Source organism: Notolepis coatsorum (genome assembly GCF_963971535.1).
Source record: "Notolepis coatsorum genome assembly, chromosome: 2".
Taxonomy (NCBI): Eukaryota; Metazoa; Chordata; class Actinopteri; order Aulopiformes; family Paralepididae; genus Notolepis; species Notolepis coatsorum.
Window position 1 is genome coordinate 16,385,596 of NC_140166.1, and position 22,338 is coordinate 16,407,933.

General features: G+C 43.0%; 1 protein-coding gene across 1 annotated transcript in view; it reads right to left on the reverse strand.

The window, feature by feature from the left end:
• The window catches only part of grin1b (glutamate receptor, ionotropic, N-methyl D-aspartate 1b), a gene marked incomplete at both ends in the record, with an annotated part of 290,208 nt that overhangs the window by 10,687 nt on the left and 257,183 nt on the right, over window positions 1-22,338 (reverse strand). The window lies entirely within an intron of this gene.

The window sequence follows — 22,338 nt, forward strand, 5'->3', positions numbered from 1 at the left end:
CTCCCCCTCTGTGGCCCCCAGGCTCTGGAATCAGCTCCCCCAGGTATTGAGAGCCTCCCCCTCTGTGGCCCCCAGGCTCTGGAATCAGCTCCCCCAGGTCTTGAGAGCCTCCCCCTCTGTGGCCCCCAGGCTCTGGAATCAGCTCCCCCAGGACTTGAGAGCCTCCCCCTCTGTGGCCCCCAGGCTCTGGAATCAGCTCCCCCAGGACTTGAGAGCCTCCCCTTCTGTGGCCCCCAGGCTCTGGAATCAGCTCCCCCAGGTCTTGAGAGTCTCCCCCTCTGTGGCCCCTAGGCTCTGGAATCAGCTCCCCCAGGTATTGAGAGTCTCCCCCTCTGTGGCCCCCAGGCTCTGGAATGAGCTCCCCAGGACTTAAGAGCCTCCCCCTCTGTGGCCCCCAGGCTCTGGAATCAGCTCCCCCAGGACTTGAGAGCCTCCCCCTCTGTGGCCCCCAGGCTCTGGAATCAGCTCCCCCAGGTCTTGAGAGCCTCCCCCTCTGTGGACTCGTTCAAGGGGCAGCTAAAAACCCACCTGTTCAGGTTGGCGTTTGGCCACTTACACACGTGAACTGGTGTTTTAGTTTCTTCTGTTTTTGTCCGTGCCTGTCTTTATATTGTATGTTTTTATGAATTTACCTGTTAATTTGTAATTAATTAATGTGTATTAAAGTTAATGTGAAGCACTCTGTGCATTCATGCTGGAAAGGGTGCTATATATAAAGTCTTACTATATCCCCAAACGGCCCAAATTCTCAAACCACCTTTTGACCACGCCCCTAATCCGAGCCATTGAGTAGTTAATGTTTTTAGTTTTACGAGCAACAGCGCCACCATGAGGCAAGATTACTCAGAACTTCACAGGCCTCCTTGCTATTTTAAGGCAAACATATTTGTCATGTTTGGTGGGAATTGGAAAGTGCATTCACGAGAGTGCACAAGAGTGCCAAGAGTTATAAGCAATCTGCACCATAATTACACATATCTGTCTGTTGGACCAGTTATCTTAAGTTAGGAGTGGTTTCAGTCACTTCTTAAGACCGGTGTTTGGGTTTCTGAGATATTAGAGACTAGTAGTATTTCTTAGTAGTACTGGACATTCTTCTAAATAGTGTTTTTTATGAAACTGTTACAAAACAGTTTGGATTGTTCTGCACAGGATTTCTCAGCCCCATTATACCATGGCCTGAGTGAATACTCCATTCTTATCAATAATATGATATTTATTTGTATTGTTATTGTCTGCATTGCTTTTACCCTTTTTCTTATTTTCTGGTTTGATTTTATTCTGTCTATTTTATGCTCATTCTATGTCTATTTTACGGCTGTGAAGCACTTTGTGCTGCATGTCTTGTATGAAAGATGCTATACAAATAAAGTGTATTATTATTGTGTTGATTACTTTCAGATAACCGCACAGCTGGAACCTTGTCACAGTTATATATCAATATTTGAGTCATGGGTTTCCAGACCATGTCAGACTCTGCGTGCATCAGAGGGGCAAAAAGGAATGTAATCCTAAACAACGGGGCAGGCTACAATATATTTACATGTGTTAGCCATGCTAGTGATCTGAAAGATCTGTCCATATCCAGGCTTCTATGAAACAGATGATGGAGTTACACTCACAGCATTTGGCAAAATGGTATGCAGATGTTTTTGTTTACAAACAAACTTTAGTCAGGGGAGTGCCATGGTTTCTCCATAGAGCTCCATTATTCTTTTAGTCAGGGGAATGCCATGGTTTTTCTATAGAGCTCCATTATACCTTTAGTCAGGGGAGTGCCATGGTTTTTCTATAGAGCCTTGTTGTACTTTTTTAGTGCAGCAGCTCAGAGCAGACCAGGGGTGTTTCAGCAGGTATTGCTGATTGGCTCAAGCACAGTGCGTTTACACACTGGAAACCTGTCTCTATGGCAACTGATATTAATACAAATGTAATTAAAGGTGCTATAGATAATATTCAACCACTAGATATCGCACTAGAGCACCAGCATGTCAGACCAAAACAATGGTGTGCTTATAATATAGGATTACAGATAATTGTAATGATTGTATATGCTGTACCATCAAACTAAGTTCAGATCAAACTGTCAAACTAGTTTATACAAACTAGCCCATGCAAGTTGTCAGAAACATATTTTGGGTTCAACTTTAGGTTGAAAAAGAGATGGTTGACAAGTGAGCAAGCCGCCATTTTCTTACAGGGACCTCTCAACTAGCAGCACGTTTATCCAATCAGGTGCATTCCACGTGGGGAGATGGGAAGTAGGGAGGGGATGCAACATGGAACCTGGTGGACACAAACTCAACCTCACACCTTGTTGTGTATCATCTTTCCACAACCTCACACCTTGTTGTGTATCATCTTTCCACAACCTCACACCTTGTTGTGTATCATCTTTCAACAACCTCACACCTTGTTGTGTATCATATTTCCACAACCTCACACCTTGTTGTGTATCATCTTTCCACAACCTCACACCTTGTTGTGTATCATCTTTCAACAACCTCACACCTTGTTGTGTATCATATTTCAACAACCTCACACCTTGTTGTGCATAATCTTTCAACAACCTCACACCTTGTTGTGTATCATCTTTCAACAACCTCACACCTCGTCCTCCATTATCTTTCAACAACCTCACACCTTGTTGTGTATCATCTTTCAACAACCTCACACCTTGTTGTGTATCATCTTTCAACAACCTCACACCTCGTCCTCCATTATCTTTCAACAACCTCACACCTTGTTGTGTATCATCTTTCAACAACCTCACACCTCGTCCTCTATTATCTTTCAACAACCTCACACCTCGTTGTGCATCAACTTTCAACAACCTCACACCTTGTTGTGTATCATCTTTCAACAACCTCACACCTTGTTGTGTATCATCTTTCAACAACCTCACACCTCGTCCTCTATTATCTTTCAACAACCTCACACCTCGTTGTGCATCAACTTTCAACAACCTCACACCTTGTTGTGTATCATCTTTCAACAACCTCACACCTTGTTGTGTATCATCTTTCAACAACCTCACACCTTGTTGTGTATCATCTTTCAACAACCTCACACCTTGTTGTGTATCATCTTTCAACAACCTCACACCTCACTGTGTATCATCTTTCAACAACCTCACACCTTGTTGTGTATCATCTTTCAACAATCTCACACATTGTTGTGTATTATCCCATACTTAACCTTCAGTAGCACTGCTAGCTAATGCTAACCAAACATATTCTACTTCTAGATGATTGTGGACTTCAGGAGGTCGGGGGTCAAGGACTACAGCCCCCTCAGCATCGACGGGGCACCGGTTGAGAGAGTGAACAGTTTTAAGTACCTTGGAGCCCACATATCCGAGGACTTGACATGGACCACACACATTGACAGTGTTGTGAAGAAGGCACGACACCGCCTCTACTTCCTCAGGCGCCTAAGGAAGTTCCAAGTCAGTCAGAAGATCCTTAAGAACTTCTACTCATGTACAATAGAGAGCATCCTGACTGGCAATATCACCTCCTGGTTTGGGAATAGCACCGTGCAAGACCGTAGCAGACTACAGAGAGTGGCACGTTCAGACGAACGCACAATTGAAGGGGGGCTTCCCACTCTCCAGAACATTTACAACAAGCGGTGCAGGGGTAAGGCTAAGAGAATTATTAAGGACTCCAGCCACCCAAACAACTGCCTCTTTGAACTGCTGCGGTCAGGCAAGCGATACCGGAGTCTCATGGCAAGCACAGAAAGACTCAGAAGAAGCTTCTATCCCCAGGCCATCAGGTTGCTCAACGAACAATAACACTATGCAACAACCATCAAATGCACTCACAACACACACATCCACACGCACACACTCACTTTAAACAAACAACACACTGCAGCACCCACTCTCCACACTTTAGAACACCTAAACACACTTTATATTTATTGGTAAAGGATTTGCACTACAACCAATACCTCAGTACACCTTACTGTAAATTGTACCTAAATTGTACCTCATCCCATTTCTGCTTTGCACTATATAGTATTGTATATTAGTATATTGCATAGTATATTGTATGGTAACTCAGTTACTCTATTCTGCATTGAACATTGTACATATGTATATACTGAACACTGTGTCTACGTATGTGACTTATCTTTTGTCTAGCACAGTCTCTGGAGTGTAACAGAAAGAAGCATTTTGTATAAAAGTATTCTGTACTTCTGTATGACAACTATTAAAGAAACTTGAAACTAGATCGCTGGCTCCTCAAAACCCTACCCTGTGTCTTTAAATTCAGCAGTGTGAGGCCGTATCCCTTCTGTCTCCTGCATCTGTTTGTATGACTCATCTCTCTGCTCCGCTCACTATGTATTTGTACCCGGGGCTGTGTGTGTGTGTGTATAGGAGAGAGAGAGTGCCTGTATGTCTAGGTTAATGCGTATGTGTGCATGCTTGTGTGCCTGTATGCCTGCCAGTGTGTGTGTGTGTGTGTGTGTGTGTGTGTGTGTGTGTGTGTGTGTGTGTGTGTGTGTGTGTGTGTGTGTGCGTGCGTGCGTGCGTGCGTGCGTGCGTGCGTGTGTGTGTGTGTGTGTGTGTGTGTATGTGTGTGCGTGTGTGTGTGTTGGTGAGTTGACTGAAGCAAACGAGAGGTTCTTGGTCAGTAAAACAGAACCATTTGACCTCAGCGCCACAGGAAACACGTCGCCAGGGAAGAAAATAACAAGAACATGGTTCTGAACAGAAGGGGGCAGTGAGTGAATCTCTCAGGGCGAAATGAAGGAGGGAGGAGATTCATTCAACCTTTATTTAAACTCAAAGGGCACTGAGGTTTCCCTCATTTACAGTGACACTGAGTAAATAGAGATAGGGGGGGGGGGGGGTGAAGGAGGGACGGAGAGATGGAGGGAGAGAGGGATAGAGGGAGGAGATGGAGAGAGAAAGGGGGAGAGAGAGGGAGGGAAGGAAGGAGGAGAGGGAGGGAGGAGATGGAGGGAGGAAGGGAGAGAGAGGGAGGGGAGGAGAGAGGGAGGGAGGGAGGGAGGGAGGAGATCGAGGGAGGAAGGGAGAGAGAGGGAGGGAAGGAGAGAGGGAGGGATAGAGGGAGGAGATGGAGAGAGGAAGGGGGAGAGAGAGGGAGGGAAGGAAGGAGGAGAGGGAGGGAGGAGATGGAGGGAGGAAGGGAGAGAGAGGGAGGGATAGAGGGAGGAGATGGAGAGAAGAAGGGGGAGAGAGAGGGAGGGAAGGAAGGAGGAGAGGGAGGGAGGAGATGGAGGGAGGAGGGGAGAGAGAGAGGGAGAGAAGAGATTGGAGGAAGGGAGGCGGTGATGGTTGGTTCATGAGGACTGACTGCAACCAAGCAACCAAGTGGTTTAATAAACCTGAAGACAGCAATCCGTTATTGATTGATTGATTGATTGAAAAGTTTATTAACAGATTGCAGAATGGGTACAGTACAGTACATCTCAATACATACAATTGTTAAGGGGATGCAGACCAGAGAAAGACTTTCGTCTTGTTTCCACCAGGGTCCCCCATTTTCAATTCATCATAACATATATGACATACATGACATACAGATAGACAGTACTGCTACATCTATACATTTATGACATATCAGATTTGCAAATACAGTACTGTTTGTGATACAAAAGTGTCCAGAAAAGGAGTGTATATACATTTGGCGTAGAAACTGTACATTGGAGGAGGTTGGTGGGGTGGGGTTGGGTGGGTTGGGTGAGGGCTGTACATTGGAGGTGGGGGGGGGGGGGTTGGGTAGGGGACACACACACATTTTACACTGTACATTGGAATATTGACAAAGCCTTACTTGGTCATTTACTGTACAACTAGGTTAGGACATTTGTAGGGGCCAGTTTCGAATTGCAGTCTCACGTAGGTGTTTTTTGAGAGTGTTTTTGAAGGTGGGTAGTGATTCACATTCCTTTACAGCTTTAGGCAGGGCGTTCCACATTGATGTGGCATAATTGCGAAACGTGTTTAGTCCCTTGTTTGAGCCGAATCTGGGTTTTACATGATTTGTGGAGCTCCCTCTGGTGTTGTGATCGTGGTATTCACTGACCTTTGGGAAGTATTTTGACATGTACATGGGTACCTTGGTCGCGTAGTGTATCTTGTAGACCAGGCCCATTGCAAGTTGCTGTACTCTGTCGTCTACTCTAAGCCATCCTAGGTTGTCAAAGTGGGCAGGGGTGAGGTGGGTTCTAGGAGTCAGGTCAAGTAGTAGTCTGACTAGCTTGTTTTGAGATGTTTGTAATTTGTTTTTTAGTGCCTTTGAGGTGCTTTGGTACCATGAGGTGCAAGCATAGTCGTAGTACCCTTGAATGAGTGCTCCTGCTAGAGTCTTCAGGGTATTCTTGTTTACCAGAGAGGAGATCCGGTACAAGAATCGCGTTCGTTGGTTGACTTTTTTTATTACATTGGATGCCATTTTGTCACAGGAAAGATTAGCCTCTAGGATGGAACCCAGGTAGGTAATTTCATCTTTCCTTGTGATAATATTGTCACCCACTGTAACCGAGAAGCCGTCGGTCTTGCTGAGTTTGTTATTTGAGCCGAAGAGAATGGACTCTGTTTTGCCCATGTGTAATGATAGTTTGTTGTCGGCGAGCCATATGCAGATTTTGCCTAGTTCCGAGCTGAGGGCTTTTTCAACCTGTAACTTGTTCTTGTCAGAGACCAGCAGGGCTGAGTCGTCCGCAAACAGGAACAAGTTGCAGTCACAAGCTGACGACATGTCATTTGCATAAATTAGGAATAGTAGCGGTCCTAGTATGCTTCCTTGTGGAACACCACAGCTCACTGTGAGGGGGGGGGATAGGGTACCGTTTACTTCCACCATCTGTTCCCTCCCCTCCAGGTAGGATTGTATCCAGCTCACTGATAAACTATCAAAACCAATTGCTTTTAGCTTGTCAATCAGAATGGTGTGATTGACAGTGTCGAAGGCCTTTTGTAGGTCCAGCATGACCATGCCGCAGTATTTGCCCGCGTCCACCTCTTGTTTGATGTGGTCGTTCAAGTAGAGAAGGCATGTGTCAGTGGAGTGGGATGTTCTGAAGCCAGATTGGAATTCGTAGATTAGATTTTTTTCCGCGAGGTACTTTTCGATCTGTTCGTATACTATTTTTTCCATGACTTTCGAGATGGATGTAAGGATAGAAACAGGGCGGTAGTTACCCGGGTCTAATTTGCTGCCCTTTTTGTGCAGGGGTGTTACTCTCGCAATTTTGAAGTCCTTGGGGACGTGTCCCTGTTTTATGGAGAGGTTTATTATGTGTGTGATGACTGGGGTGATGGCTGCTGCTGAGTCTCTGAGGAATTTGGAGGGGATGTTGTCATGGCCAGTGGCCTTGTTTGGTTGGAGGGCGCTCAGTTTTTTGAGTACCTCATCTGTAGTTACTATTTCCAGTTTGAAGTCGTCTTTGTGGACGCCTAGGTTCATGTAGTATGCTACTATGTGTTCTACCCCATACTGCCCTGAGTGGGAGGGTAGTTTGTTTACCAGTGCTGTGGCTATGTTTGTGAAGAAAGTGTTTAAGTAATTGGCTACATTATAACGAGACACGGCTCGGATAACGCCAGGCCTGTGAGAGAATCAAATTCACTTTCAGTTTAATGAATTCAGGAACTGGGCCTTGTTCACAAATAAACTGCAATCTCTGTTTCCATTTTGAATTGATTGAACTGAAAAATAATTGATCCCCAACCTTCCCCATATGAAAATAAACTACAGCAAAAACATTTTTAGTGCTCCACAATGTAGATTTACCACAGAAATACTGTAGCGATTTTTATAGTATTCCTGTTTATTATGGTTTTATGGTATTTCTTTTTTTTGTGTGGATATAATAATAATACTAATAATAATAAACAGAACACCACCAAACAACAATAATAATAATAATAATAATAATAATATAATAATAATAATAATAATAATAATAATAATAATAATAATAATAATAATAATAATAATAATAATAATAATAATAATAATAATAATAATAATAATAATAATAATTATTATTATAATAATAATAATAATAATAATAATAATAATAATAATAATAATAATAATAATAATAATAATAATAATAATAATAATAATAATAATAATAATAATAATAATAATAATAATAATAATAATAATAATAACAATAATGACAATAGAATGAAGTAGAACAACAGTATTTATGGTTTCTATAGTGATTGGTATGCAGGGGGAAAAAAACACTAAGTTCATTTTTATATGGATAGTGTGTGTGTGTGTGTGTGTGTGTGTGTGCGTGCTTGCGTGCATGCGTGTGTGTCTGTGTGTCTGTCTGTGGCAATGATGTCTCACCTCAAACAACAACATTCATTGCCCCCGATACTTCCTGCTTCCACCGCACCGGCGTCACCAAACCGACCTGTAGGAGTCGCTGTCCACAACGTAAAATCCTCACCCACCGGCTTTCCCACCCTCTAACACTTGCCAATTGTGTTAGTATGAACAACCGCCCAGCCGGTAGCAACGCCGAGAGCTGGGCTCGAACCCAGCGTCTCCTGCGTTAGAGGCGAGCGCCTTGGCCACTGCGCCAATCAGCCGCCCCATCTGTTTATACTTCTAAATACAGTGGAAACGGATTGTACATACGAAGGTAGGTATTCTTTTTAAATGCAAATATTAACTTTATAACTTATATTGTTAGTTTATCAAGCGTTGTTCAACCCAGAAGTATGGTCGGAACAGATTTCACCAGGAATGAGGTTCACCTCACACCAGGCTGAACCAGAATCTCTGAAAATGGCTTCCAAGCACTATTAGCATCCCTGAAACTAATGGTTACTTACTGCCAACGAAAAGCTAAAGAGGTAGCGAGCAGGTAGTCGTTCCCAGTAGTTTTACTGAGGATGCTAACAATGCTGAAAAGCTTTTGATAAAAAGGTAACAGAAACGTTCAACATTGTGAAAAACAATAACAAACTATTATAACGGAAAAAAAAAGTCAGCTTTCCAGCCTGGGAACCAATTGAAAGACATTTGGTTTGAAACATTTCTAACCTTGATTAAAAACACAGTAAGCATCGTCATCTCATCATCATATGGTGGAAGAACATCATTCAGTCTGACAGTAGAAAACTGCCCCATAGGGCATCTTGCGGCACAGCGGGCCATTATGTACTGGTGAGGTAGTGGGTTTGAATACGTCTTGTGGTCTTTAGCTCTTGTCATCCTCTCTAGCTGCTCTCTCAATTGTCACCTGTTTGCTGTATACGTCAGACTCAGTGTGCGTGTGCATCAAGGGGGCAAAAGGAATGTAATCCTGGTCAGAACAACGGGGCAGAATACAATATATTTGTTATATATATATAGCAGTCTAAACAATCAATTCATGCCAAAGCTAGATATGTAGAAGGTGAAAGACCCACACTCATCCAGCTGTTTTCGTTTGAAACAACTTTTAGTCAGGGGAGTGTCACGGTTTCCTCCATTGTACTTGTTTAGTGAAAAAGCTCGTGCAGGTAGTGGGCAACTTAGTCACGTGACTCAGTTGGTATTGCTGATTGGCTCGAACATGCGCCAAAATAAGTACAACGGGGGTCTATGGAGAAACCATGACACTCCCCTGACCTGACTAAAAGTTGTTTTAAACTAAAATGGCTGGATGTCATTTAGCCAAATCAACATGGCTGTGAGTGTGGGACTTTCACCTTTTACATATCTAGCTTTGGCATGGATTGATTTGTTTAGATCGCTAGCATGGCTAACAAATGCAAATATATTGTAGTCTGCACAAGGATTGTTCTAACCAGGATTGCGTTCCTTTCTGCCTTGGATCTGTGCGTGCATATTTGTCATGCCGTCGTCTGCGAACAGGTCTATAAAACCATGTCTGATAGAACATACTGCTACATAGAATCACCTGTCTCTGAAAACAGAACTCAATACACAATGTCCTCTGTGTGCTGTTGTTCATCTGCTATGTGGGTTATATAAATATGAATGCATTGTATGCGTGGGTTATGAATATACATGCTCTATCTCCGTCCATATGGGTGCGTACAGTACATGGCTCTGAGTGGCTCTTCATAATACATGACTCGGTCCAAACCAGACCAAAAACCTGGCATCGTACAGTCCTAGGCCCGTCAGCAACACCAGTCACATGTAGATAGGGTTTGGCACCAAGAACCGGTTCTAATAGGAACCGGTTCGGAAGTAACATGTTTGCATTTCGATTCTTAAAAAAATATATATATATACTTTGTTAACACTTTCAGAGCCCTTGCTTAACCTTGATTTACCCGTTGAATGCCCACCATCCACTTCAATGTTAGCGCTAAAAACACCTAATCTATGTTTTAAATTATGGCTATGTGTCTAATCTGACCGTCGCTTATCAATGACTCGTTTTCCAGTCAATATTGTTGAAGCGGATTGTTTTTTTATCGGTTCATTTTCGTTTTATAGCATTTTGAAAAGCCCTCGTTTTCAAGGAAAATATAAAGATTCCGTGATAAAAGACATCTACTGGAATATTCTAGAATACACAAAAACGTTGTCATTTTTCGGCCTATTTATGAATCGTTTTCAAATAAACGCATATGTGTACGTATGCACGCTAGAGACGCGAGATGAAAAATCTATTCTCTGATTTCCTCATCAGCGATCGCGCACACAGAGACACATCACACATAGGGCAAACGCTGAGATCTCAGCGGAATACAACTCTGATTATCCCAAGACTGGTAAAATAGATTCCTTACCTCAGATCAGATGTTCTCCAAAAAGATCATTCCAATCCTGATCGCCATTCCAAATATCGATCACGCTTATTGATTGAGTATTGGCTGCTGTAAATATATATTCCAGGCTGATTCCCGTGCCGCGATCAGATCCCTCTTGAGCAGACAGCTTGCCAGCACAAGGAACCAGCTGGCTCCGCCCCTACATACCTACAGATCCCAGGTCAGTCTAAGCGACTGACCTGCAGTTACACAGGGATAGACGATAGGGGGCGCTTTTTTCCATTCTGAGCTCCTGTAGGAGCTGCTGTACCAACGGGAGACTCGGTTGATGAAATATGATTTCAGATCGCTAATAAAACAATAAAATGATATTTGTCATCGTGGGCACTCAGTGGGGGGCCTAATAAAACGAGATATGTCGTCCGTGGCACTGAAAGTGTTAATTAATACCCTAGAACCTTTACAGTACAGCAACCAAATTAAACTGTATCAAGTCAACTGATAATGTGAATAGTATGAACAAAATAAATCCTGCAAAATAAGCTGTGACCTGTTTTGACCTGCACCTCAAACAATCGGAATCGAGAATAGTTTAGAACAGGAATCGAAATGGAGAATCAGAATCGGAACCGGAATCATTAAAATCCAAACGATGCCCAACCCTACATGTAGACACTCCAGGTTAACCTCTCTCTCTCTCTCTCTCTCTCTCTCTCTCTCTCTCTCTCTCTCTCTCTCTCTCTCTCTCTCTCTCTAACATCACCACCAGGTTAAACCTATCTCTCTCTCTAACCCTAACACCCATAACAGGTCAACCTCTCTCTCTCTCTCTCTCTCTCTCTCTCTCTCTCTCTCTCTCTCTCTCTCTCTCTCTCTCTCTCTCTCTCTCTCTCTCTCTAACATCCATACCAGGTTAACCTCTCTCTCTCTCTCTCTCTCTCTCTCCTCTCTCTCTCTCTCTCTCTCTCTCTCTCTCTCTCTCTCTCTCTCTCTCTCTCTCTCTCTCTCTCTCTCTCTCTCTCTCTCTCTCGCTAACAAAAAATTTGGACCTCTACTACATAAGACCTCAGGCTATGGAACATGACTTGTGAGGTGTCAATATGTCTCCTCTGTCAGAGCAGCGTGAGGTGTCAATAATGTCCCCTCTGTCAGAGCAGCGTGAGGTGTCAATAATGTCCCCTCTGTCCGCAGCAGTTCTGTTCTGTACTAAGAGGTTAGGTCTGTTACCGTATGAAACCTGAGCAGCTCTGCACAGCAGGAGGCATGGCTGAGTGGAGCTGTGGAGAATTTATTCTGTGTGGTGAGTGTGTGTGTGTGTATGTGTATGTGGGTGTAAGTGATTGTGTGTGTGTGTGTGTGGTGTGTGTGTGTGTGTGTGTGTGTGTGTGTGTGTGTGTGTGTGTGTGTGTGTGTGTGTGTGTGTGTGTGTGTGTGTGTGTGTGTGTGTGTGTGTGTGTGTGTGTGTGTGTGTGTGTGTGTGTGTGTGTGTGTGTGTGTGTGTGTGTGTGGCTGTGATCTATGCTCCTGCTGGGTCTTTTAACATCACTCCAGTCAGATCTTGGACCAGCATGCATCCGTGCATGACCTGCCCTCCCCTCCGCCCACCCCACCATCTCTCCCTCTAATCTGTCTCTTCTCCTGCTGTTCTCTCTGTTCTATCCCTCTGTCTCTCCCTCTCATCCCTCTCTTCTCCTGCTGTTCTCTCTGTCTGTCTCTCCCTCTCATCCTTCTCTTCTCATGCTGTTCTCTCTGTTCTATCCCTCTGTCTCTCCCTCTCATCCTTCTCTTCTCCTGCTGTTCTCTCTGTTCTATCCCTCTGTCTCTCCCTCTCATCCTTCTCTTCTCCTGCTGTTCTCTCTGTCTGTCTCTCCCTCTCATCCGTCTCTTCTCCTGCTGTTCTCTCTGTTCTATCCCTCTGTATCTCCCTCTCTTCTCCTGCTGTTCTCTCTGTTCTATCCCTCTGTATCTCCCTCTCTTCTCATGCTGTTCTCTCTGTTCTATCCCTCTGTATCTCCCTCTCTTCTCATGCTGTTCTCTCTGTTCTATCCCTCTGTATCTCCCTCTCTTCTCCTGCTGTTCTCTCTGTTCTATCCCTCTGTCTCTCCCTCTCTTCTCATGCTGTTCTCTCTGTTCTATCCCTCTGTCTCTCCCTCTCATCCGTCTCTTCTCCTGCTGTTCTCTCTGTTCTATCCCTCTGTATCTCCCTCTCTTCTCATGCTGTTCTCTCTGTTCTATCCCTCTGTATCTCCCTCTCTTCTCCTGCTGTTCTCTCTGTTCTATCCCTCTGTATCTCCCTCTCTTCTCATGCTGTTCTCTCTGTTCTATCCCTCTGTATCTCCCTCTCTTCTCATGCTGTTCTCTCTGTTCTATCCCTCTGTATCTCCCTCTCTTCTCATGCTGTTCTCTCTGTTCTATCCCTCTGTCTCTCCCTCTCTTCTCATGCTGTTCTCTCTGTTCTATCCCTCTGTCTCTCCCTCTCTTCTCATGCTGTTCTCTCTGTTCTATCCACCTGTCTCTCCCTCTCATCCGTCTCTTCTCCTGCTGTTCTCTCTGTTCTATCCCTCTGTATCTCCCTCTCTTCTCCTGCTGTTCTCTCTGTTCTATCCCTCTGTATCTCCCTCTCTTCTCATGCTGTTCTCTCTGTTCTATCCCTCTGTCTCTCCCTCTCTTCTCATGCTGTTCTCTCTGTTCTATCCCTCTGTCTCTCCCTCTCTTCTCATGCTGTTCTCTCTGTTCTATCCCTCTGTCTCTCCCTCTCTTCTCATGCTGTTCTCTCTGTTCTATCCACCTGTCTCTCCCTCTCATCCGTCTCTTCTCCTGCTGTTCTCTCTGTTCTATCCCTCTGTCTCTCCCTCTCACCTGTCTCTCCCCTCTCCACTTTGTGTCTCCAGCCAGAGTTCCAGCTTTGTGATCTAATGAATGCCAGCATAGAGGACTGAAAGCACTTTTACTATTTCACCGTTGTCTCGAGTCAGGTTATTAAAGCTGCATCGGGTCATTTTTAAGAGGAAGAAATTACCTCTACACTAATCAGTTACAAATGCTTGAAATTTGTTTCTAATTTCGACACAAATCCAAATAACAACCTTCTGAAACTGAGAAGCAACATTGCACTCAGAAGCTGCTTCTTTGAATGGAGGGGAGGAGAATCACAGCCAAACAGATCATTTCTAGTTTCAAACAGTGCTCCATAGATAATTTTCCCCCCAGTTATTCTCTTGCGACACTTTCTATACTCAATACTAAAGATATATCATACTTTTTCTTGACTCGTCAGAGGTTAGTTTTCCGCCCAATTAACAAACTGGTGCAGCTTTAACATCTCCAGACACGTTGATGTCTCAACTGCTGCTGGAGCATCTGCCACCATAAAAAGTCTCATAGCAGGAAAATTATAATAATAATAATAACTGTATTTATATAGCACCTTTCATTACATGGATTGCAGCTCAAAGTGCTTCACAGCAAATAGCATACAATTTGCATACAGTTGGCAGAATAAAAGTGCAGACATAAGAATAGGTATAAAAGACAATAAAAGTAGTGCAATGTAGAAAGTGCAGACGTAGGAATAGGCATAAAATAAGTACAATAAGTACAGTGTTGTTTGAAAGCATGTGGAGTGAGAATGGCCCTAACGCTAACCCAACATTCTCAGAGTGATGCACGTTTAGTCTTACTTTTAAACAGAGAAGTAAAATAATTTGATCAACCTTCTTATTAACCTCCACCAGGATATGAGAGAGCTGCAGAGCTGTGTTAAGAGTTCCCAGTGGGTAGGGCGGCTACGTGGCGTAGTGGGCAAGGCGCTCGCCACGAATGCAGAGACGCTGGGCTCGCCTGTTCGAGCCCAGCGCTCCACATTGCTTTCAGTTTAGCTGGTTGTTCATACTAATACACATTGGCCGTATTAGGGGGTGGGAAACTGATGGGTGGGGATCGGGCGTTGTGGACAGCGACTCCTACAGGTCGGTTGGTGCGCCTGCGCAGTAGAATCAGGAAGTGTCGGGGGCAGCGTGAGCCTCCCACGCGTTACTCCTCGCCACTGAGAGATCGAGCTGCGCAGGTGAAAAGATGCGACTGCTGTTACCTCGAGTATCGGAGGGGACTTGTGCTATGTATGTACTTAGTCCACATTGCAGCCGGCTTGTGGGAGGCAAGAAACAGCGTTCGTGACAGGGGAGGGTTGAATTGGATGATACGAAATAGGGATGGGAGAAAATATAGAAAATGGGAGAAAAAGTGGATAAAAAAAAAAAGAGTTCCCAGTGGGTGGCAACGATACCATGACATGAGCACACATCTTGGGGGGTGGGACAGGAGGGTTGGACATATAGAATGTGGAACTTTTGATTTAGAACAATGATCTTCGTCAAAGATACCATCTGGATGAAACGTTTTTGAGACCGAGTTTGTCCAGGATGCAATTGTTCCATCCGCGGAAAAAGCTGGTCCCACTCTGAGAAAACCAAACTTATTGCAATTTTCTTGCAACAAGCCAACAGCCAACGATCTGTCATAAACCAAACTTTGATTGCCCTTATTGCACCACACACACAGATTCATTAATTTCCCCACCACTAAGCTTGATGTAATGAACAAATGCAGGCGTTGTGGTTTCCCTGGACGTGTCAGTGTCATGGATGGCTCACATAATATCATTGCTCCCAGTGTGGATTCCAAATCAATTGATACTGCAGTATCAACACACAAGTGGTTAGCTAGCTCTATATAGGCCATGCACGGAATGTTAGTGTAGTTCTCCTTTTTACAGTATGGCTGCTTGTAACCACTTTCTAAAGAAAATGCTTTTTTCAACTTTTGTTGGAAAAGCATGATATTACTATTCTACTGTCACTGTTTTTGTTGATATATTTCCCATATATCAACACATATTAACCATTGTTTTGCACATATGAACTGTTGTTTCTTCCATTGCCATGTACAAATCAATGCTTGTTATGTTACAGGCACTCATGTTGGAAGAGAGAGAACTACACACATTGTGTGTAAGGCCTCTATTATACTGTATGATCCTTCAGACTGGCTCTAGGAACTACTACAGTACAACAATATATTGCTTAGTTCCTGCTATCAGACTGGTTCCACAGACTATATATAGTACTACAATATACTCTGGGTTCCTTCTATCTGACTGGTTCTACAAACTATATATAGTACTACAATATACTCTGGGTTCCTTCTATCAGACTGGTTCCACAAACTATATATAGTACTACAATATACTCTGGGTTCCTTCTATCAGACGGGCTCCAGGAACTATATAGTACTACAATATATTGATTAGTTCCTGCTATCAGACTGGCTCCATGAACTATATATATTACTATACTATATTGCTTAGTTCCTGCTATCAGACTGGCTCCAGGAACTATATATATTACTATAATATATTGCTTAGTTCCTGCTATCAGACTGGCTCCATGAACTATATATATTACTATAATATATTGCTTAGTTCCTGCTATCAGACTGGCTCCATGAACTATATAGTAGTACTACAATATACTTTTGGTTCCTGCTATCAGACTGGCTCCAGGGTATATGTAAGGGATAATCAATGAGTAGGTGTATGTTCAATTATTTTAAGGCATGACATGGATGTGAAAAACCACCCAATGTACAGCAGAGGGCAGTTCCGACCACAAAGTGCCTTAAAACCGTTTAACACACACTTACGTGTTAATTATCCTGCTTATACAATATGGTCATTTCCCAATAATATCAAATAAAAGCATTCACAAATCTTTGGTGAAAGTTTTCCACTCAAAATTGAAAGATTAAGAGTTTACCATTGTCATGACAAGGAATAATTCTAGTCCCTTTTACAACCAAGCCGGTCCAGTTAGTCAGAGTATAAATTACAACCAAGCCGGTTACTCACAGTATAAATTACAACCAAGCCGGTTAGTCACAGTATAAATTACAACCAAGCCGGTCCAGTTAGTCACAATATAAATTACAACCAAGCCGGTTAGTCACAATATAAATTACAACGGCATGAAGTTAGTTTATCAAGTTGATGAGTCAGCTGTGCTTCGCTGCAGTTGATAACGAGTAAAGCTTTGACAGCTGTGCTCTTTATTGCTATGGTTACAGGATGGGTAGTAGATCTATTTAGAATGGTGATTAAACTTGAGCTGAACTATGTGTGCATTAAATGGTTTTAACACACGTGTTAAAATCAGAACAGAGTATTCACCCAGACCATGGTATAAAGTACTACAACTATTATACTATAGGCTCCTGCACACAGAGTTTTAATTTAACAATAACGATGCCTAAATTTGTTTAGAGATACTTCAGCATTTTTAGATAGCACTGACAGGATGGAGTCTTTGTATTTGTATAGTATTTGTGTACATGGACTTGGTCTTGAAAGACTACGGGGCACACAGGAAGCTTTAGTTCCTTATCATTACTGCCTCAACATATTCCCCTGAGCAATGTCTTAAACTGCCTTATTGGCAAACCCTGGCTACAGATATGTTAAATAGACACATTAACACCATAATGTTAAATAGGAACATTAATACCAGAGTGTTAAATAGACACATTAACACCATAATGTTAAATAGGAACATTAATACCATAGTGTTAAATAGACACATTAACACCATAATGTTAAATAGGAACATTAATACCATAATGTTAAAGAAAACATTAACACCACAATGTTAAATAGGAACATTAATACCATAATGTTAAATATACATGTTAATATCATAATGTTAAATAGGAACATTAATACCATAATGATAAATGGAACATTAACACCATAATGTTAAATAGACATGTTAATATCATGATGTTAAATATACATGTTAATACCATAATGTTAAATAATGTTAATACCATAATGTTAAATATGCATGTTAATACCATAATGTTAAATATACATGTTAATACCATACTGTTAAATATACATGTTAATACATGATGTTAAATATACATGTTAATATCATAATGTTAAATATACATGTTAATACATGATGTTAAATATACATGTTAATATCATGATGTTAAATATAGATGTTAATACCATAATGTTAAATATACATGTTAATACCATAATGTTAAATACACATTCATATCATAATGTTAAATATACATGTTAATACCATACTGTTAAATATACATGTTAATATCATAATGTTAAATATACATGTTAATACCATAATGTTAAAGGGGAACTATCTTATAAATGGACTTTTCCAGGGGTTTGCATTGTTTTCTAGCAATGTGTGCTAACTAAATGCATTGCTCTTGACTTTTTGTTTATAATTCCTTTATTTTAATGTTTTTTTTAATGTTTTTTAATTTAAGAAAAAAAAATAATACATGTTCAAAAATAAACTTTTTCATTTTCATTCATTCATATCAAGATTGTATACTCCTGTATGTCTCTAATTCTCATTTTGGCGCATTCGTCCAGTTCAGATGTCACGAGATCCTCCCCCACTGAACTAAGCCATTCTGAAACTTACGCGTACCTCTGACGTCGAAGAATTCTCATCTGCATACCTAACGCCCCCTCTATGGTTGTAGCCCACACTCAACCATTATTGATTGCAGTACGCAAGCAAATGCGTGGAATTTAAGTTTAATAGTGAGTTAGCATTATAGCATTTCAAAATGTTATGAGCAAAACTGGCAAGATATGTTCAGTTGTGCTGTTCCAGCGAATACGTCCTTGCATTCGTTTCCTGATGATGTCGTGATCCGCCAGCAATGGGCCAAGTTTGTTTTGGAGACCCGCCGAAGTCCCAAACTGCTCGGAGTCGGGTGTGTACTAGTGTTGTCAAAAATATCAAAGTATCGATACATATCGATACTGAATATTTAAAATGGTTTCGATACAGGGCGGTTAGGTGGCGTAGCGGAGATTGCGTTCGTCACCAACCCCGGAGCTGTGAGCTGGATTCGCCTGTTCGAATCCAGCTCACAGCTCCGGGGTTGTCACCAGCTTGGCTGGCCGTTCACACTAATACAATTGGCTGTATTAGAGGGTGGGAGAAGCTGGCGGGGTGGGTCCGGGTTGTTGTAAACAGCGACTCCTACAGTTCGGTCGGGGCGCCTGCTAAGCGCGGATAGGACCTGAGTGGGATAGTGTGATCCTTCCACACGCTACGCCCTCTCAGGGAGGATCCGCGCTGCCAGGTGAAAAGAAGCGGTTGATTGGCTGGACGTGTGTCGGAGGAAGCACGTGATAGCCTCCACTCTCCCAGATGATCTGACTGTGGGGGGTAAGTGCGCAGCGACCAGGAAGGGGATTGGGAATTGGCATACGACTAACATTGGGATGGGAGAAAATCGGAGGAAAATGGAGGGGGAAAAAGATTAAAAAAAAAAAAAAAAAAAATGGTTTCGATACTCATTTCCCGAAATACCGATACTTTCTGCAGTATCGGTACCAGCTGGCGAGTGTTCTACCGCAAGTTGTTGACACGCTGTTCAGAGCAGCTTGCCCCTCCGCCTCCTCCAGCCCTCCCCCTCACAGAGCCGTCTTCAGTTTGTAAACAAACATTTTAGCTGAAGATGGCAAATGCAGAGCCTCCGCAACTTGTGCTTGTGGATAAAGAAAACAGCAGAGGTGCTGTTTGGAGGTACTTCGGGTTTGAAGTAAACAACGAAGGATAAGCTAATGATGCCCCAATGCTATTTGCAAGCGGTGTTACAGAGCAGTGCCAACGCGGATCTCCATAAAGAAATGAAAGAGGTTCGTGACAGCTGCTCTTTCAACGTCACTGTGACTGAAGCATTAAACCATTAACTCTAGTTTAATACAGTACATGATACGTTGTCTACTGATGGCGCATAATATCAACAGCTGATTCGTTGTTAGTAACGTTACAGCTACCAGCTAACGTTAGCTACTGCTAGCCGTTAGCTCCGTTAGCTTAGCTTAGCTGGCCACATTTATAATTACTGCATGGAAACGGAGTAACGTTAACGTTTAAACGTTATGTCGAGGTCATACAATACTACAGTCGACATAAGGTTAACGTTACCCCATTTCCATGAAGTGTTTAAATAGCAGCAATCTTGTTGAAAATGTAACGTTACTAAATACTCCGAGCATAGCCTCTCTCTCTCTCTCTCTCTCTCTCTCTCTCTCTCTCTCTCTCTCTCTCTCTCTCTCTCTCTCTCTCTCTCTCTCTCTCTCTCTCTCTCTCTCTCTCTCGTTATCTTTAAATAAAAATCGAAACTGTTACTAACTGTAATACAAACAGTTCAGTTTGTCAGGTACATGCAACACAGATTACAGTGTTTACATCTGTCTGCTTGAGAAAATACCATGTTCTGCATCTGCAATAAAAATGATTGAAGTGAGATGAACAGTTATTTTTAAATGTGTGTTCTAAAGCGGACCTTTAAAAAAGTGAATATCAGGAAGGCAGCAGGTCCGGACGGCATCCCCGGCCGCGTCCTAAAAGTCTGTGCCGACCAACTGGCCCCAGTATTCACTGACATATTTAACCTGTCCTTAGAACAGGCTGTCATCCCCACCTGCCTGAAGAAGTCCACTATTATCCCTGTACCCAAAAAAATCCAAGCCTGCTTGCCTCAACGACTACCGCCCTGTAGCTCTCACCTCCATAGCCATGAAATGCTTTGAGAAGCTAGTAAAGGGCTACATCTGCTCCTCCCTCCCCATCAACATGGACCCCCTGCAATTTGCATACCGCCCCAACAGGTCCACGGAGGACGCCATAGCCCATGTGCTGCACACAGCAGCATCACACCTGGACAAGAGGCAGGGGAACTATGTGAGAATGCTATTCATCGACTACAGCTCGGCATTCAATACCATAGTCCCCTCCATACTCATAGCCAAGCTCAGGGACCTGGGCTTGAACTATGACCTCTGCCAGTGGGTCTTGGACTTCCTGACTGGCAGACCCCAGGTGGTGAGAGCAGGCAACTGCACCTCCTCATCCATCACCCTCAACATAGGGGCCCCCCAGGGCTGTGTTCTGAGTCCCCTCCTCTACTCCCTGTACACACACGACTGTGTGGCTCAGCGGAGTAGCAATACAATCATCAAATTTGCTGACGACACAGTGGTGGTGGGCCTGATCTCTGCCAACGACGAGAGGGCCTACCTGGAAGAGGTCAAGGTCCTGGCGGGATGGTGCCAGGAAAACAGCCTCTCCCTGAACGTCAGCAAAACAAAGGAGATGATTGTGGACTTCAGGAGGTCGGGGGTCAAGGACTACAGCCCCCTCAGCATCGACGGGGCACCGGTTGAGAGAGTCAACAGCTTTAAGTACCTCAGAGCCTACATATCCGAGGACTTGACATGGACCACACACATTGACAGTGTTGTGAAGAAGGCACGACAACGCCTCTACTTCCTCAGGCGCCTAAGGAAGTTCCAAGTCAGTCAGAAGATCCTTAAGAACTTCTACTCATGTACAATAGAGAGCATCTTGACCGGCAACATCACCTCCTGGTTTGGGAATAGCACTGCACAAGACCGAAGCAGACTACAAAGAGTGACACGTTCAGCCGAACGCACAATTGGAGGGGGGCTCCCCACCCTCCAGAACATTTACAACAAGCGTTGCAAGGGCAAGGCTAAGAGAATCATTAAAGACTCCAGTCACCCGAACAACTGCCTCTTTGAACTGCTGCGGTCAGGCAAGCGATACCGGAGTCTCAAGGCGAGCACAGAAAGACTCAGAAGAAGCTTCTATCCCCAGGCCATCAGGCTGCTAAACGAACAATGAATGAACACTACACAACAACAACCACCAAACGCACATAGCACACACATCCACACGCACACACTCACTTAAACAAACACACTGTAGCACCCACTCCACACACTTTATAGCACACACCCACTTTAAACAAACACACTGTAGCACCCACTCCCCACACTTTATATTTATTGATGAAGGATTGCACTACAACTCGTACACCTTACTGTAAATTGTACCTAAATTGTACCTCATCCCATTTCTGCTTTGCACTAGATAGTACTGTACATTAGTACACTGCATAGTATTGTATATTATATGGTAACTCAGAACATTGTACATATGTCTATACCGAACACTGTGACCTCATTTTCTTCTTCTAAATTACATGCTATACTATGTTTGATACTATCTTGTCTAGCACAGTCTCTGGAGCGTAACAGTAAGAAGCATTTTGTATGAAAGTATTCTGTACTTCTGTATGACAACTATTAAAGAAACTAGAAACTAGAACTAGATAAACAAAGGGTTTTAAAAGTGTTATATTTATCTTCTTTTATAGTACCAGAGAGAAGCTGAGGAGAATCAACCAGCAACAAAAGCTAAATTTGTTTAAAAAAAAATATATATATATATATATATTTTTTTTTTGTATCGAAATGGTATCGAAGTATCGATACTTTTCAAGGTATCGAATCGAAGTCGAAATTCCAGTATTGTGACAACACTAGTGTGTACTGCACATTTTTGCAAGGAGGACATTGAGAATCAAGGACTTTATAATGCTGGTGTAGTGGGTGCTATGGACATAATTCACCATTAGATTGTTTTGATGTATTGATGGGGCACTGTCACTTTAATGGGGTTGGGCTT